Source organism: Temnothorax nylanderi, unplaced genomic scaffold (genome assembly GCF_030848795.1).
Source record: "Temnothorax nylanderi isolate EJ_2023f unplaced genomic scaffold, tnyl_v1.0 TNYL_tig0008_pilon, whole genome shotgun sequence".
In the NCBI taxonomy this organism is placed as follows: domain Eukaryota; kingdom Metazoa; phylum Arthropoda; class Insecta; order Hymenoptera; family Formicidae; genus Temnothorax; species Temnothorax nylanderi.
This window is the reverse complement of record NW_027249070.1, coordinates 2,146,834-2,166,051: the sequence shown is the minus strand read 5'-3', so window position 1 is coordinate 2,166,051 and position 19,218 is coordinate 2,146,834. Positions and strand designations below refer to the sequence as shown.

General features: G+C 41.1%; 1 protein-coding gene across 4 annotated transcripts in view; it reads right to left on the bottom strand.

Annotated features, from left to right (window-relative positions):
- The window catches only part of LOC139785220 (uncharacterized), a 121,498-nt gene that overhangs the window by 32,995 nt on the left and 69,285 nt on the right, over positions 1–19,218 (bottom strand). The window contains exons 1-2 of one of the 4 annotated variants that reach the window (XM_071724438.1): positions 12,284–12,299; positions 11,665–11,825 (exon numbers count right to left, since the gene is read on the bottom strand). The exons of the other annotated variants lie outside the window; for them this stretch is intronic. The gene's annotated coding sequence lies outside the window, so the exon portion shown is untranslated. Of the gene's footprint in view, positions 1–11,664; positions 11,826–12,283; positions 12,300–19,218 lie in introns of those variants that run through there. 4 annotated transcript variants of the gene reach the window in all.

Genomic DNA, 19,218 nt, shown 5'->3' with positions numbered 1-19,218 from the left:
CGTACTCTCCGAGACGCCCGCCGGGAAATAAGCATTGGAAGAAATTCCGAGGTCATCTGTACGTGGAAAAAAGAAAAAAAAAGAAAAGAACCGGTCGTCCTCCATGCTAAAGAGCGAAAACAAATTTCTTTCATTAAAAATGATAACAAAAGCAACCAAATTATTCGCGATGCTACGATTTAAGCAAATGACGAATTCAATTAGTACAATTGATGAAAAGATTCACAAGATTTTAAAATATTCTTTAATTATCACTAAAAATTTATCGTTTATTGACGAAATTTACACTGTCCAGTCAAGTGTTTTTCAGATTAATTTCACTATTGTTTTATTACAGTATCTTTTAGATTAAATATTTCGAAATTATAATTTTACTTTTTTATAGCTTTCTTATTCCTTCAGTTTATCAGGCTGTGAATTACAGAATTGCTAAGCAGCAGTTTCAGCAATTAGATGATCCTAATCGCATAATTCTAATCGACCACCCTAGCGTCAAATTCACGGGAAGTTACGGTCCGGAAGAAGCGCTCCTTTCAAGTTCGCCGCTTATCACCGTGCGATCCTTGCGAGGGAACGAGAAACATCCTGCTAGTTTGTGCGGCAAATTAGATCGACCTAGTCCCTAAAACCGTCGCCCCGATGATGCTGGTCGAGACTTAACCGTACTGTTCACTTCCCTTAGTTGTACGTGGGTACCAGCAGAGATTCCGACGAGTCCCAATCAAAATAATTTGTTAACATCCGCATTCGTATGAGCGGTTAACTTTTTCGTCAGTACGCATTGCAGTGCCGACAACAGCTATGCTACTTTGCTACGTTACATTACTTTGCTCATTAAAGATCTCGTTTCGGAAACGGGACGTCGACACACCGACCAACATCTTTGCAACGATAAGTATCACGATTAAATAGAGATTATTAAAAAGTGCATTTGAAATAGCGTTATACATTTTGCTGTTACGCTAATGCCATAACGTAAAAAATATGAATTATAAAATAAAGTATAAATTAAAAGAACTAATAAATAAAAGCTAACAATAATAATATAGCTATAAGATACAGTTTATTTCTATCTTTTAAATTAATTGTGCCATTTTTAGTTTTATTCCTGATTACTTTACAATCTACTATTGATAACGACTTCCTTTTAATGGTGCTCGATAATGATTTTTTTATAGAACAACTCTATCGACATTTCTCTATTTTTATCCATTATCTCTAACGTTTCCTTTTCTATGTGTGAGGAGACCAGTTCTGAAGAATGAGATTGGATCTTCAGTTCCGGTAAAAGTACTACCCTAATATTCATCGAGCTGACTCGATGTCGTCTTCTGTTATCTGTCGCGACGAGGGTACCCGCAGTATCATCAATCGCGGGTACTCTATCAAGTGTATCAATAGCGAAAGGGCGGGCTTATGTGGATCATATTTTACAAAAGCGCTTGCTAGCAATATCGGATGTCATTAGCATGGCTTAATGATTCTATCTAGATAAAGAATTATGATCATTTATTACCATTAATCGTGAAAATTATGTATCAATTAAACATGCCTGTTTATTAAATAGGAAACTAAATAAGAAGATACGATACAATATAATATTGCACTTTGTGACATAAAAATGTAAAATAATCTCAACGTGCGTCGCATTTAATTAAAAAATTTTTCAAAGTTTATAAGAATTGATAATACACGATAACCTGACAATTAATTAATTCGTTAAGGGAATCAGTAGATAAGTAAAAGAGATACTTTGTTTGTATCTTAAGGTTATCGAACGTAAAATTCAACATGTAAAGTTCAATAAAACACCAGGCATGTATAATTTAATATCGCGCGTTGGCTAATTTCTTTCATCTATTTATATTTCTATACCTATTTTACTTGTGCTGACTACTTTTTATCGCTGATAAAAATGTCTTTCAAAATAATAAATGTTTACAATCAGCGATTTGTAATTTGAAAGTGGGCAGTGCAATATATACACAATTTAAGATTTCGTGTAGCGAAAAGATATTTTATGATGAATGCTTTGCACACGCATTTCTCGACTGCAGGCGTGTGCCTCCTTGAAATGGCATCCGAATTTGTTCGATCACTCGCGATAACATGCGTTTCGGTCGAGCTCGTACTCGTTGATTCGTGCTTTATCTTCGATTCACCGCCGCGACCGACCAGCCCGTCGAGTTCGCTCGGGTCGGGCATTCGTTCTGATAAAACGGTGTTTGAAGAACCGGAACGTACAGTTCCGGTAACTCCGGTTTCTGGATTTATCGGTCGTACCGGTAGCCGGGCGATCAACGCGTTCTGCGTTTGTAAAATATATCGGCAAGATTCACATCCGACATCGTGTATAGAAGTTTGCGAGCTCTCGAGCTTCCGTGACTTTATTTCGATGAGAAAATACCGTATTTCCTACTCGCGCGCACGTTAATAAAATATAGTTTCCATAATAATTTAGATAAAGTTACATCATTTAAGTAATCCATGTTGAATAAGCGATAATCTTACTGAAGCTAATTAATTTAGACGACGAGGCAATTAATTAATTTTTATATAATAAAATTATGTCTACTTTTAATTTAGATATGTATTCAATTACGTGATTTCCGGATTCAAGAAATATTGCTGCTCAGATCGTCGACTTTTTGCTGTGTTTTGATACAAAAATTTACATTCAACGAGTAAAGCGTAGTTTAGCTTGACCGGATGCAATCATGGCCGATACGGAACCTTAATAATGCTAATGGACACGCGAATCCACCCACGTCGGGAAGAGATATAAAAAAATGACGGAAAAAAGAGGAGAACTCGGCGAAGTCAATGATACCGCTATGTTATTAAAACCATGCGAGAAGCTGTTTTTTGCCAATCCGCTGAAATATCTAACGGCGGGATATGTGAAGATAAATGCACTTACTAATCATGCCGTTCGCTATCATATATCCGCCTTTCACGATTGTACTCAATCGTACGAATTATTAATCTGATCCAGTTTGCTTACTCGAGCGTTCCAATCTTTGATTTAATCTATTTAAATTCAAATTTCATCTAACGATTGAAATAATTTAACGATCATTAAATCGTAAAAGATGTTTGAGAATCTCGAGGGTCCTTAGCATGATTTTTAGCACCAATTTCGGTCGTTCGCAAAAATATTGTCTCTTCTTCAAAGACCAAGACTTATACTGTTAGATTTTTGTTCAATTTTGTAACTTTCCTGCGATATCTCTTCGCCTGATTTTTACCAATCGGTCCATTTGATACATGGGACGCAATTAAAACAAGATATATCAAGACGATATTTTTTTCCAGAGAATAATTCACGCGATCGGCGATATTACGCCGCTTCGACGATAGTCGACCGCGATAAAAAGCCGACGGAATCGTCTCGTTATAGAACGGCGTGATAAAGGGCCCGGTTGTCCCTTGAACCGGCAAAACGCCACGTCCCTTCGCTACGATTTAACGAGCCGAGCGTTAAGATTGGCTTCGTTGGACGCCGCTTTGCAGCCGCTGCATTTCTCGGTGCGGCGCGGCTATGCGCGAACCGTCGGACGCATCGAAAGAAAAAGTGCAAGCCGTAGTGCTATCCGACAACTCGCGTCCGTGCGCGCCTTCCCCCGATCCTTCTATAAAAAAGCGGAAAATACAGTCGGAAGATAGAAGAGCCGTTATGCCTAGCGATGGCCGGCGGCTGCTCCGGCGTAACAATGGGCAAACAGGATGCCAGTTATCTAAGTACGCAGCGTAGTCCGCTGTGATAAAAATGTCTGCGAGTCATTGCGTCTACGCTCTACGTCCGAAAGCGCACCCTGATAATCGATATTAATATTTATGTAAAAGGATGGTATCACAGCTGGGGAAGACAGGTGCAGATATTGGCGAGAAAAGTGCCCTGCGCGTTATCAACAGGAAGATGCAGAAGCGTTAGAAGATGTAGAAAGGCAAAAGACAGTTAATTTCATAAAGACGTAATTATAGCTAACGAGCTGCGTAGATATTTGCAATGAATGTATGTGTAAGATATCTCACAATATACAAGTATCCTGTAATGATATCAAATTCTTCGCGTCGCGGTTTTAATGTCATCGTATATTAGAATTTAATATTGGGTATTCGATATCAATATTAATGCGTCGTTCATCAAAATTCAATATTGGTATCACGCACAAATAATTTATGTGCATCCAAAATAGTAATATTAAATTGTATGCATTTCGTGATGTATCGACAATACTTTCAAAAATTATATATGTTGCAATTTTCACATACGCAAAACACTTTTTTTTTTAGGGCATTTGTTTCGCAGAGGATTGATTTTTTTTTTATTACCGTTGAGCCTCTGCTCCCTAATATAAAAACTGAGTAACGTCGAGTAATAACGACGAAAAATGTCTCGGTTAATGCTGTTGATGTTAGCATTAGAAGGGTGGATTTATGACGGTTGTTTAATTAGCAGTGACCCGGTAATTAAGTAGCTCGCTCGGGGCGAGTCGAAAGTTTTGCGATTCGTAATAAGGGATACCGTTATAAAGCCTGTAGCTTCGGGGTATCCGTTGGAAATTAAACCCGCGTCTCCACGCCTATAACGTTGCACGTGGGTGTACCCCGTGGGTGCGCACATTTACGTAAACAGGGCCCTTCTTCGCTCCGTCGGAATAGGGGGCATCTCCGTAATCGCATCTCCCCCGCGCGCAGGCACAACAAAGGTGCCATTACCGCGGTAATTGAAGACGTTAATTATTTTATAAACTACGTCAAACTGATTACCCGGGACCCCCGCCGCTTCCCTCGCGGTTATTCTCTCCGTCGCATTCAGGATCAACGGCGCAAACCGAGTGTAGACTCGCGCAAGCGAGGGCTGTAAGTTTGTCGAACTTACGCCGGCTTCGCTGGCACGCTAAGATAAAGCCGTGTTTTAGTTGTCGGACAGTTCTAATTTCAACGCCTAAAATCCTGCGGAGCAGCCGGAACGTCGCTCCCAACGAAGCCGTCTACAGAAATACTCTATTCTCGATCATGAACACTCGAGGGGAGATTTCTTCTGCCAATTAAAACTTAGATCTGATTTTGCCTGACAGTACCATGTAGCCACATTGTTTCCATGAAAGGTCAACAGGCGCGAACCTACGTAATGACGCAAACGGTCTCTCGCAATTTCCCGTAGCTCTTCTCGCGACCGCCTTCGGCAATTGGACGATATTGGATCCGTGCAGGGCGTAGAATTGACTCGTTTCGCGGAAGTGGGTATTTCGCTTGCGACGGACTCGCGCTCGCGCATAGATGCTCCAATTCACTCGTGATTGCCTCGAACGTCAAGCAGCAAACCGTTTTTCGCCCGTACGATCTCCTCCAGCTTGCCGGCGGTGGTCTCGATGGACGCGCGCGTACTCGTTTTCGTACTCACGAAATGTCATTTGACATCGCGTGTTTCAGAGGAAGCGTGTAATAGAAAACTAACTCGCTTTCTCACGTTTCTGCGGAGAGTTAATTTTATATCGCGTTGCTAGATTCCAAATTGACGCCGAGAAATGTCCCACTTTATGTATTTGAAATTTTATGTACGTCGCGATTCCGTAACGCTAATGTAATCTCTAACTGTTCCGTTCTCATTATCATCATTTTTATAGTGTAAAAATTACCATTTAATTTGTGATTATGAGCAATATGGAGTTAAAAATAACGGTACGGTCTTGTATCGAAGATTCGCGGAAAAAGTAAATCACTTCGAGTCGTCACCCACGACTCCCTGTCGCCTCCGCGACGCAATAGCTTACCGTCCCCCTCGCTGCAGCTTGCAATGAACTTCCGTTCGTCAGGCACGTCCCATCGCGTATCCACGCATCCCAATCATAGGTCTGTGGCCCGACGTTGGTTTAAATATAGCCGACTCCTCTATAGCGTCGCCTTACAAAAGATCGGACTTGTCGGAATACGACAGGAAGCGCAGAGAGACCTTACGACATGCTCACAGCTCCAATAATCGCAAAATGTTTTTCGAAAAATAGAGAAAGCTCATTTTTATTGTAAATTAATTACAATACTTAGATAAAATTTTATAGGCAAATTAATGTGACACTTTGACTAAAAAACGCAAAATTTGTAAATATAGATAATTATAATTAACTGTGAATTGATGATGTAATAAAAATCATAGTTATTATTACATTTTGAAAATTGAGAAAGAACAATTTATTAATTTTTGCCATGCTTTAGATTTCTTTTATTGAATAATTTTTGTGCCCATATATAATGATACATGAGAAACGGTACAGCTGTTGGTCATACATACATAAAAATAGAAAAGGGAGATTATATATACTCTGTTCCGAATATACGAGGGACGTATTGAACTTATCCCTTAAAAACCAGGTGCCGGAACCAAAAGCGGAAGCGAAAGTATTGGCAGACTGATCTCGAATTAGGTTCACCGACGGGTGTGTGTCACGTGTCGTTTGTCACACGAAAAAAAAAAGAATTCAACCTACATGCCGTCACGAAAATACGAGGGGATGGATTACAAAAATATCGAGAAGATGGTTTTCCATTTCATTAAAGAACGTCACTCTTTAGTGCAGCGGGGATTGTTATTTTTCCATTCGCAGTGCGCCTATATTTTTTCCTGTTATTACAAACGCGCCATTCTTTCTAAATATCGCGAAAACATTTCAAATGCATATTCACGTCTTTTTATTTAGCGAGCATCACGTTAAATAGTGTAAATGCGGATTGTAGGAAAGGCGCGACACAATTCTCGCTCCGTGCTATCGAATCCAACGCTAAACCGGCTGGGCGATGCAATTGCACAGAAGTTACAGTCTCGCGTACAATTACGGCAAAAATTACGAGTCTCACATGTCGATCGAGGAGAGAACTCGCGAGGAGAACGAGAGAAAGAGAGATCAAAGTCACTGATTATAAATAGATCGTGGAGAGGAGAGAGACCGGCGGGAGAGTCGGCTTCTATTCTAGGCCGACCATAGGTTGGTCACCTCGCCGCCACCCACCGGCCCTGACCGTCAAAGAAACTCTGCATCCGTCATGGCGCGTTGCGTTTTTGCAAAAGAGACGAGAGAGAGAGAGAGAGAGAGAGAGAGAGAGAGAGAAAAACAGAGAAATTGCGTTTTTACGAGGAGATATAAAAAGAATGGGATGCTACACTTGTTTACGGCTCTCATAACTCGGGCATACGCAATAATGAAGATAAGACCGCTACACGAAGGACATTCATTCTGGGTCATCCAAGATAAATTGTCGCGGCTGGATTAAATATGACGATCTGTCCTGTGGACTTTATAGCAGGAAGATAAAAAAATAACAGTCACGGAAGCAATGATTAAACACATAAACAAATAAAGTTACAAAGTCACAATCATAAAAATTTAAATGCGAAATATGCTTACAGATATGATATAAATGTTTGTGTCATCACTCAGCTTCGTTAAAATTGAACGCATCCCGATGCGCAATTGACATTTCCACGATAAAAAAAATCGCCGCAATATAGATGAAGGTTCCAGCCGTTCCAGGTACACTATTCTATTCTAATACGGATTCTATCTCTATTCCATTCTATTCTAATGTTCCGTAGCGACGTCTTGAAATAAAGCGACGACCGTGCGCGTGGAGAAAGGGTGACGCAGCGCAGCGTCGCGAACGCGGATAAATCTTGGCACGGATCTGCGTAAATGTCCACGCGACGATGCGGCGTCTGGACGCTCAATGGCGGACTTCGCGCTTGAATCATCCTGGGCCCGAGAAAACGCCTGCCTCGGCGATGATGCACCGTCCGGGAGTTGCAGAACGCACCTCTCGAGAGAGAGCGACTGTACGTATGTAAATAAGCGTGCGTCGGCACTCTTACATATACCTTCGCCGAATAATAGACCAAACGCGCATAAGGCGCGTTAAATAAAGTAAAAAATAAATAAAAGACCTTTACGAGAGTTGAATATCTTTTCTGCCAACTCCTTATTTCATATCGCGACTTCTTAATTTAAATTTCATATTTCCTTTTATCGCCGTTTCAGCTCTCCTAATTGCTTTTTTTTATCATTAAATTTTATTCCGCGCATAACGTGTTCTCAGAATTACAATTATTTCTCATTTATGAATTCTACGTGACTTAATTAATCAAACAACTGTCGTCTTTCTTTTTAAAGAAAAAAACTTATAAAAATCTTTTACGTTTCTCAGAAATGCAGCTTGATTTACTTGTAAAGTTTCATGTGCCGCGTTTGACTTTGATGGCCGGAAATTACATTTATAATCGTCAGCTTCACCCTCTCTCTCTCACTCTCTCTCTCTCTCTCTCTCTCTCTCACTCTCTCTCTCTCTCTCTCTCTCTCTCTCTCTCTCTTTTTAAAAATATTTCCCCGGTTATCGTAACGACGAAAACTCCTCAAAGAAAGTTTGTTTCCTTTTAACATTGCAGTATACGCCGTCTTACGTTGCTCGACCTTTGAGACCTGCCATAAGTTTCGCCAAGATACACCCTTAATTAGCTTTCTAAGAACTTCAGTATCATGTAGCAGGCGCACTCGAACGACGTAGCGTAATTTCTATGTCTGGGATAAGCGACATATACGAAAGTTATTAATATGCGAAAGGAGATACTTCAGAAATAACACTCGTTAGTTTTGAGAAAGTTGATAAGAACTATTTTCCCAGACCCTGTAGAGCAAGTGAGAAATTTATCAATGCGTTGTAGAATGTAAATATATGACACGTGTTAGGTAGCGTTGTTAAACATTTATAATCGATTATTCTACTGGTACCTCGGAATTGCCGGATCGTATAGACACGTATAATAATTTCCGTAATAAATGGTTCTGGCGTCGCGTCGTCAGGCTCCTGCAGCTTTCGCCGGTCTTCAGAACAGGGCCCGAATTCATTATCCAAAATAGCGAGAAACGACTCCCCGCGACGGACCCCCGACGAATCGTCCGAAAAAACCGTGAGGTTTCTCGAAAGTCGGCTCGCACAAAGCGCGAACCTTGAAAGCCGCGTGAATAAAACCATGGCGATGTAACCGGTGAAGCTACCGCTGAGTCATCGGAAGCGGTAGAAAGGATCAACAAAGCGGCATTTAACGAAAACGCGCGGGTGGCCGTCCATTTGCCGCGGAATCCGACAGTCTTCCTAGTAAGGAATCGATCGTATTCTGATGATGAGGAAGCGATTGACCGCAAAGACCTCCCGTGTCACCGGCCATTGTGGACCACCGCATGAATTCTTGTGTTATATTCTTGTTCCTTTGGCCACAAAAAGTAGAATAAAGATTTTGTATAATATGACGTAAATCTTGCAAATAAAATATCGCCTTACGAACAATATCGGTCTTTAAATGCTGCGACGACAGTGGATTCAAGCAAAAGTATTTTTACCGTAACATTTAGAGGTGTCAACAGAGTAAAAGAATAAAAAATTGATATTTGTGTGATATCTGAAAAATATCTTTACAGCACAAATTGTACTTCGTCTGGTCGTAAATCATTATATCATGTTATACTCTTGGAGAGTGAAGTTGAAGTATAACATGATATATTGCGAGATAGATTGTCGGCGTCTTGAAATACCGCGCCTTTTTATTACCACGGCCCGCAGTGTTTTCAGCCGAGAACGTAAAATCGAGTGTTACGTAAAGCGATGCATCGAGTTTATATGCCCCGTCGTCGTTGAGCCGAGTGCATGGGTGGTGGACGTTTTTACTGCCACCGTGAAGGGCGAGGCCCCCCAAGGGTTCTACGAGCGGCGAAGGGTCCGGAAAAACGCGATGTACCATCGCGTAAACGACCAGAAGGGACTTTCAAGCACTCGATTGTCTGATCGTTCCCCGAGATTCACGCCGAAAAAAAGCGCAACGTAAAAGGTGACGGAAAAGGATTATGAAGAAGCGCTAAATAAATCAGTATTTTTTATTCTCACGAAAAAATGTTTCTTTATGCTTGTATTTTAAAACCTGCAATTTGTCGCATCACAGGCGTTTATGAAAATAAATAAATATATAGGTCTCAAAACCACGTGAAGAATTTAAATTGCACTATAGAGAAATATAATAGTACGGCGGCAGTATATGCGTGTGTGTATCTGTATTCTCATCGAAGCCATTAACGGAAAAATCCATTAACGTCGGGACGAAGTTACTGTAAAATGTATATTTTGCGTCCGCAGAATACAAACTGCGTTATATATGTAGCAGTAATATCGAGAATAAGAATAATAATATCGCGAAAATACTTTTTTATACGATGCGTAGTATCTGTGATCATCTTCCTTGAATAAAATGCATTGAATATTCAAAGAAGTGTCTGCGCTCGCTGCTGCAACGTGACCGAGCTATCGATAAGGTCTATTATTACTTTCGATATTAAAACCCCATTTAATACCTCGTTGTCTTCTCTTGCATTGTATTTCAGGATCTTTTTCTCTCGTTTTTTAAACAAAACTTGAAAAAGAGAGATTCTGTCACGCGTGCAAATAATACTCGATGGAATAAAATTAAAATATATAAGCTTTTATTTACACACTGCATGTAATTGTAACCGGCGATTTTCCAATTTTCCAAAGCAGTCGACAAATAAATCAACGAGTATTTTTTACGTAAGGGACTCTACAAATTTATTTCTTTGGAAACACTTATATATTCTAAATAGAAGAGATTGGGAGACACTGCTCGGCACGATCCAGACGAGCCACTCTATTCATTTTCATTCTGATCGCACGCGCAGCACGGAGGCGACAAAAGCACACCTCGAAGAGGAAACAGCGACGGACTGTCTGGACAAGCGGAAGTGACCGCTGGCTGATGCGATACGGTCCTCTATCCGTTTAAACCGAGACCGTGCGATACAATCGCTGGCTTCCATCTCCATTAATCTTAACTCAACTATCTTAAGACAGCGTGTTGCAGTAAAAAAAAAAAGCTAAAGATAAATTTTGTATGTGAACAAATTCAAAATTTTCATGTACAAATGTTATAATGTAACTTTTGTAAAAGACAATAGTCATAAAATGAAAAATTATTGCGAAAAACTGTAAGAGACGAGTATGTAAAATTTATTCCAATCTTGAAAGTCGAGGTATATTTTAATTGTAAGAAAGAATCCGCGAGTCTATAAGCGACGAGAAAATAAATACCATTTGACTGTTTAACTTGAATGTACTCGGGTGCTAATTTAGTGCTCCGTTATTTCAACTTGGCTCTTCTCTTCTACTTACACGCGCGGAATAAAACCACGTGGCGTATTTCCCGCGAGGGACATACTAATATTGTCGCATGCCTAGCCGATGCTTACGGCTGCCGTAAAACCCGATATACCTCCTCTCACATGTTGCTCGTGCTCACTCCACACGACGCGCGACGGGGACAAGAGACTCCGGTATTCATCGTCTCGTTTTCGAGGACTACTAGACGAGGAGCTGGCTCGCACGCCCACGGCCCTTTGATATTTTTACGCGGTTAGGCGTGGCCCTCCCGTCCGATCCCCTCGCCACCCTCGTCGTGACCCTCTTATGCGAGTCCACACGACGAGGAACGAGCAAGTAGAGATGCCGTTTGTTATAACTTATTGTGCCGATGCGCGTGGCTCGTCCCTCCGTGTTTACGTTGGCCGTCTCGCCCACACGCTGCCCTCTTCGCATTTTTCACCCAATACATACCGCCCCGTGTTGTTGTAACGAGGGTTGTTGGCCTGGACAGCCCCGTTTTCCTCTCCCTCTCTCTCCTTTCACTCGAATTTCGATGTCCAGTTTTTATTTTCAGCGTCGATGATTTAAACGGTTCTAATGCCGAACCGTCTTGTTTATTTTTTAGGAGCGCACTGCCATTTTCGAGGAAAAAATTTTTAGCGAGTCGCTTTATCGGAAAATTTTATAATTCCATATTGTTAAAAGTAAATGGTTTTTGAAAGCCTTTCTTATGTAATATTTTAATACGGATATTTACTAAAAAATAGAAACTGATGTTGACTAAAAATTTTCTAATCGTGAATTTTACTAAGTTTATTTTTATTTTTATTTAATTTAAGACAAATAAAATATGTTAAAAAGATATAAAAAGTTCTTCCTTAATTGAATTAAAACAAGAATCATCAATATTTTATTAGATTTATATGACATGACTAAACAATTCCAAAATAAATCAATCCGCTCGACAACGTCTGATTATATTGATCGTCTCTTTTCGAGAGCCGCGTGAAACGGCCATGTTTCTCCTAAATTTCCAATTAATCTCGGGCACACGGGGGACACACGTCGACGATAAACTCGCATTATCTACCCCCGACAGAGACGCGAATTTATTCCGCCTGACGCGGTCACTTTAACGTCGCAGCCGCACGCAGTCACCGAGGGAACGTTACAGACTAATCGCACTATCCTGCGTGCGCAGAGAAGTTGCGTGCCACCGGAATTTATGCACGAGCACGCACCAATGTCGCCGTCGTGCATACTGTCCCAACAAATTTCCAGAAACATGTTGTCCCTTATTTTTGTTGTGGAAAAGCTTTCTTCCCGCAGAACCAACAACCGTGCTGCTTCACAGATGAGAAAGGGTGTACGTGCAGGATAAAATTTATAAAAATATTACATGAATTTGTATTTAAATTTGTCGCTTGCTTTGCGATAATCGTATTTTTATATCGAAATTGCCTCTTAGAGAATCAGAGGGTAAAGTAATTCAAGTAATACACAATAGTTAAGTGCCTAAGAGTGAAACGTGCTCCTCGCGTGTCGACGCTCTCGCCGTCTAACAATACCGGATTATTTTCAGGAAACGTCGAATAATTATTCGCTCTTGAATTGTAAAGACCCCGGCGAGTCGTCTGTAAACAGACACCGTCTCGCTTCGAGTTCTCTATGCGCGAGCCTAACAGAATGACTCGTGACATGCCTGGAAGGCACTCCAGACCTTCGTTATGCGCCTCTAAACCCGCCTAATCCGAATATAAGATATTGTACTTTATGGCGTAATCCAGCGGACAATGCGCGCCTCGGACCGGCGCGGCGCCATTGTGAGAAATGACTCTAAGCCCGAAGAGAAAACTTTGAGGTGGAAGTGAAATAAAACGCGCGTCGTTCGTCTTAGAGAACTGGCTTCGCGCTAATAGCGTCATCGGCTCTCCTTACAATTCCTTCGCGCTCGAACGCGCGCCGCAACGAGATGCGAATCGGCCGAGCCGAACGTTAAAATCGCGAGAGCACAAGGGTGTGCCGAGATAACATAATCATGCACGCTCAATTATAATAAACCGAAGTATTCGCGCGTAACCGTTTCTGACTTTTATCTTACGATATGCAGAATCATGTATCGAACGTCAATTTCGCGTAATTGAACGATGTAGAAGGTTCTTCGCAACTCTTTCCTCGTAATAAATTTCAAATAGATTTAATTGGTTTAGCAAAAAGTCGTCAAAGCACCAATAACTCTTGAATTGCAAAATGCGAAAAGCTTTGCGAAATTTACCTCGGAGGGGAAAATGGAATAGTACAATCTTCTGATAGGATTACATAAGGGTTACATAAATGAGGACGTCCAATAAAATTTTTGCTAAAAGATTCTGGATCGATCAAACGATTCTGCGAAGGCATCTTGTATACGTAGTGATTGATTAAACTATTGACGGGTGTACTAAATGAACGAAAATTAGATCTTCGCGCAAGACAGTTCCTGAGGTCAATAGGCAAAAACTGTGTCGACCATTGTCAACCCTGTTGCGAGACAGCTGCGAGACTTTCGGATAGAGCTCAGCCGATGGGGTTTAGAGTGAAGACAACCGATCACGAATTAAATGCAAGCCACGAAGGCAATTTGCCGCGGCAGCTGCTCGACATCTGCCGAGTGCATTCTGCTCGTAACCTTCGCGATCTAAGCGCGCAAATAGTTCTAGTTGGATGAGGCCGAGCGAGCTTGGTGCTCAAAAGGATCGTGCGTGAGGATCGTGTCTCACAGCGGTGATCTTATGGCTATAAATAGACAGAAACAATCAAGATGAGCTAGTCAGAATTAACGATTAAATCTCTATCATTTCAATAAAGTCTCTCGTTACTGTTAGAGATTTTTTTTTATTAAATTTTAATTAAACTGCGCAGATCATTTATCGATTATAGTGCATTGCATTTACAAAGCCACTCATTTATATTGAGGACGCATAGTATAGATCAGAGAGAGATCTAACGAACGATAATCTGTGGATCTGTACATTCTCTTCCAGCTTACGGAGCTTGTAATTCTAGTAATCTATTGATCTACGAACAACGCCATAATAATTTATGGATCAACAAGTTTTTAGATCTATAAATTTACATATCTGTAGATAGTTATCTGTAGATCATACACAGCATCTTCGAATTTATCGCCACATATAGATCTATAGATCCATGAACAAGCCGACCTAATAATCCACGAATATGTCGTCTATTACTTGCATATATAACCTTCTATTATATGCAAATATATAGGCAAAACCAATTTGATAAGCCAGCAATTAGGCAATCAATATTAAAGAGATTTAATACTTTTGTCTAGAATTCTTAAATTTACTATCCAAAAACAATGCAAATTTTGTTTCTATTATAAAGTTACTGTCAATTTTTCAGGATTATTTTAAACGGATAATTTCGAAATCGAAAATTGATTATGTTAGCGCACATAATGACACGGTTGACAACGATCGTGAAATCGACCGCGCCTACAGGCACGATAATGTAGTCGAAAGCATGAAAAGATCAATTGACGTTACGTAAGATATCATCAACGCGGACGATGAATATTTTGATATAAGGGGGAGACCTTTTTTAATTAGCAATGAGCGCGCGGATATCTTCACGCGTATCTATGATCGTAACGTGTCTGTAATGACATCAGACGATCTTGAGCTCGATGTCGGTCGGCAATAATTACTTTTTTATCTTTCTTTTAATTAAAAGATATAAATAAGAAACGAGCTTCAGCTTTCGCTATCCTGCACCATCTACATCAAACGGTCCTGTTCTTATTCTTCTTATTATTCTTAAATTAGCTGGTATCTTATTGCCAATTTTCCTGAAATGTTTATTGCGCTATCGCTTACATAAACATATGTATGTGGATGTGCTTGATGTACAAATACATGTAAGTCCGCAATGTGTTGAGCTCGGGTCCATGAGTTTGCTAAGCCCAAATGACGATCAGTCATCCCTGCGGGAAGGCAATAATTATGCCGTAAAGACAGCGCCGAGGGGCCGAGGGGCCCCCCGGTTTCGTGTCAATGAAACCGTCTCGCCGCCGAAAATAAAAATGCCCGCCGGCGATATATAGGGCGAGGACGATAAAAATAAATGCAGCCGGAGGGTGCCCGAGGTCCTTCGCGACGATAGCAGATTGAGCAGTAAAGACAATCACCAACGACTACGAAAAATAGATTTCATAAATAAAACAGAGCCAGAGAGGACGATATAATCTCGCGATATTTCAAACGTATCGGCAAATAATCGGGAAATTTCGATGTTTTAAAAAATTCTAGAGAGAATTTGCGAAACGGATAAAAAACATTAATATTGGCTTTTAATTTAATATCCCGAAGCTGTGACCAAAGTAAATATATTTTAGTCCATCCTGTATATTCTCCCAGGCCCACAATCTTTCCGGGTCGCGATCGGCCGGGCATCGAGGATAGCGATAGCTTATCGATCGTTCGATCTGCCCGAATCGATTAGTCAGGCTTGCGCTTGCGACAGCAGGAAGTAAGAGAGCGTGGGAAGCGAAAGCGAGCGGGATTGAAAACGCAAGCTGGCGTGCGGGAGCTTCGTGACTCTGTGCGAAAAGCTCGGCCCGCGGCAGCTTCACGTGACCGAGCATGGTCGACCAGATCGGTTGACCATGACCTCGCAAACCTTTCTATCTCTCCCGTCCGGCTACCTCGTTCGCTCTCTGCTCCCTTCCCTCCTTCCTTTTTATTCATTGGTTTTTATTTACCTCCGATGATAAATGCCACAGAATTTTTAATTTTCATTTAAATTTCCAAAATCCCGAAAACTATGAAAACTACTAGTTTCTTTTTACTTTTTTTTTTCAATAGTTAAACAATAAAATAGAATTTCGCGCAATTTTCTAATATTCTACGTGTCACAAACATGTCGGATAAAGTATTACACAAGTGGCTACTCTGTCACTCAAATACATAAATATACTTTCAGAAACAGATGCGCGGATTCAGTGGATCTGAACAATAGACGAACTGCGATATGTTAAATATCAAAGTGCCTTCGCTTGTACGGCACCCACGGGACGTGATTTCATCCTGGCACCCCGCGGAAAAACGCATCATGTAGAATGACGAGCGATCCGCGAGTTCATCGAGTGCCTCGCACCACTCGTTTCGGTCGATTAATCCGGCTTGAGTGCGGTACGTCGTCGGTATTTCCGTGCGAAAAAGCACCCCTTTGTCGAGTATGAGCACAGCGGCCGGTTTGAATGACGGGCAGGAGGAGATCCTGTAATCCTCTCATTGTCTCTTCGTCGTCGTCTTCTTCATCTTTGTCTCCTCGCGATAATGTCGTCCTAAATTGAGCGATTATTCTGTCGAAGATGTTCGAGTCATCGAGTACGGGGAATGTTCGTGTAGGAAACTCACTCCACATTCGCAAGTGACACCAAACTAATTTCGCCACGATAACATTTGCTATATGGAATTAATCGCAGTAAAACGCAAAAAAGAACTTTGAGTGCCTTTCGTCGAATGACTCAGTCATTTAAGCGAAATGTGATATTTATAGTGGTTTAATTTAAACAGAGTTTTTAACGCGCAGTTTTTTTGTCAATCGAAACAGATGTTTATTACGCCGGCCCTGGACTCGCGTCGGCGATGCAGAGGGACACGAGAGGGATCCCGGCGAGAGGAATCACACAAAAGAGCAGAGGGCTACGGAGAGATAAGTACTGCCCGTCCGTCGGCGCACCCATTAGAGACACATGTGGCTTTTCTGAACAACGGGTTCCGGGGCCCTCCGTAATGTTCCCGGGATAAGAAGAGACGACTCGAGAAGGATTACCGCTCCCAAAAACGCGTAGCGTGATCATGCGGAACAGCGCGTCGGTCAGTATTCTCGCGGTCCATTTAACAGTAAACGCAACCCTTTAAGAATCAGAAAAAATGGCCCTTTCAAAAATGGACATATTTTTGTACTAATCAAATTCGTTAACTTTTAATGTGATTATCAGTTCAACATGTTTAATATGTACAATATGATGATTAATATATTCTTTTAACGTGCTTGATGTACAAATGGAAATTAATTATGTACATTTTTAGTATAAACTCAGAGGAAGATAGAGCACACATGGTTTCAAGAAGAATCGTTATCTCCGAAGAAACCTCGCGCTTCTTTTGCTGACAAACGCAGAAACGCAGAACGGCGAATGCAGAGAGCTAATGTATTCCGATGATACGCGCATTTTCATAGTTCGCGTTTTCATTTACGCTGGCGCGGCGTCTCGCGTTACGCTCTTATTCCGCGTCGGGGTTACAATGAGAAAGATGATACCCCCGACCAGCGAGGTTATCTTGGCGATTGTGCCGTACAATGGGGAGAGCACGGGCGCGAAGTGGCGCCCGTTAAATGCGAAATAGCAATACCGGAAAGAGAGACGACGGCGTTTAGCGTAAATTCTGTTAGGCTGTTTACGACACGCTCCTCGCCTTATCGGTGAATAACACTCTCGACGTATCTACATACGTAGAATCAATAATTTCGCGCGTAAGTGCGATGGACAGATTTGTAAAGAAGACTTTAGTTACTCTCATAAAATCCAGGAAGCTATAACAATTTCTCGTCCGCACCTGATTATTCTTGCGTGACAGTTCCGAATTACACCCTAGCTAGTTAACGTTAAGATAATCCTATAATTGCCAAAGATGATCCTATAATTATAAGCGGGCTTTCGGCCAGGTTCAATGTTACGGATTTTAATTGACATTAACGAGATCATTGGCATCAGCGAGAGATAATCACGAGGGCGAAGTTTTGCGACTCGGCTTCGCTAATGCGACATTTTTAATTGACCGCGATCGTTCGAAGAAACCTTGCGGGAGTCTTTGTGACGGTGTGGTCTTATATTGGGGTCTCCTTGGGCATCGGTTCCTTGGGCCTCGGAGCAGTCTCCGCTTGGTGATAAATGGCATTCCGGAGCGAGGGGACCTAATCAGCTCAGGTAAAGGTTCTCCCGTTCTATATACGAATTCCTGAATAAAGCGACAACGGTATACCTTTGATTGAATTTACGACTTGTCGTTGTAAATCAGTCACCTAATGCACGAGTCGTCTGCATATGTAAGGTAGAATCTTACTTCTCTGTTACGTCAACGCGCTATTACAGCTTTCGTCAATTATTTTTGATCGATTGGGTCTGTCGCCATATAATATCTAATAAAACTAGTAAAATTATAAAACCCGCGAGAAACATTAGAGTGCGCTTCTTTCAAACCTGGTTATAATGTGCGTGATGTGTTTAATAGGAAGTTAGCGTTTTCGATATTGCGCTCACGTTCAAATGCAACGGACAGATGTTCGTTTAAGTGATCCGCCAGGCGAGAACAGCGTACGTGGAATCGATTCCCTGGCTCGCTCGCGTACATTTTGCGAGGCCCGCTCGGGAACTCCGCGAGGCCACTACGATGGTGCAAAAACCTCGTCGACTTGGCGTGGGTGAACGGTTATTATTGCCCGGCGCCAGACTTGAGGGATCCCCACGCCAAGAATGATTTCGAATGAAAGAGTACCAGAGCCGCGGAAGATATACGAATTACGGAACATCATACAATTCGCGAGACATGTAAGATGGGAGGAAGGAAACATTCTTCGTAAGTTCCATATGAATAATACGAAATACTCTTCTTTAGAGTTCGTCGTCAGCGACAATAAAAATATTTTAATGGGCGAAATATAGCGAAGAAACGCAGAAAGTATATTTCATGATTTCTGTTTTATTGAAAAAATAGTATAAAGAATAAAAATCAAACGCCAAATCATTATTTATCGAAATTTTTCATTAATTGTCTCTATTTATATTAGGTACTTAAGTAGATTATATTTATAGATATTTAAGTAGATTAATATTACACGTTTATGCGTCATATTAAGCTTTCAGTTATATAAGACCTTAATTATAAAACAACATATGTATTTAGATACTGGAACAAAAGAAATATATCCACGATCAGAGATATTTAAAATAAA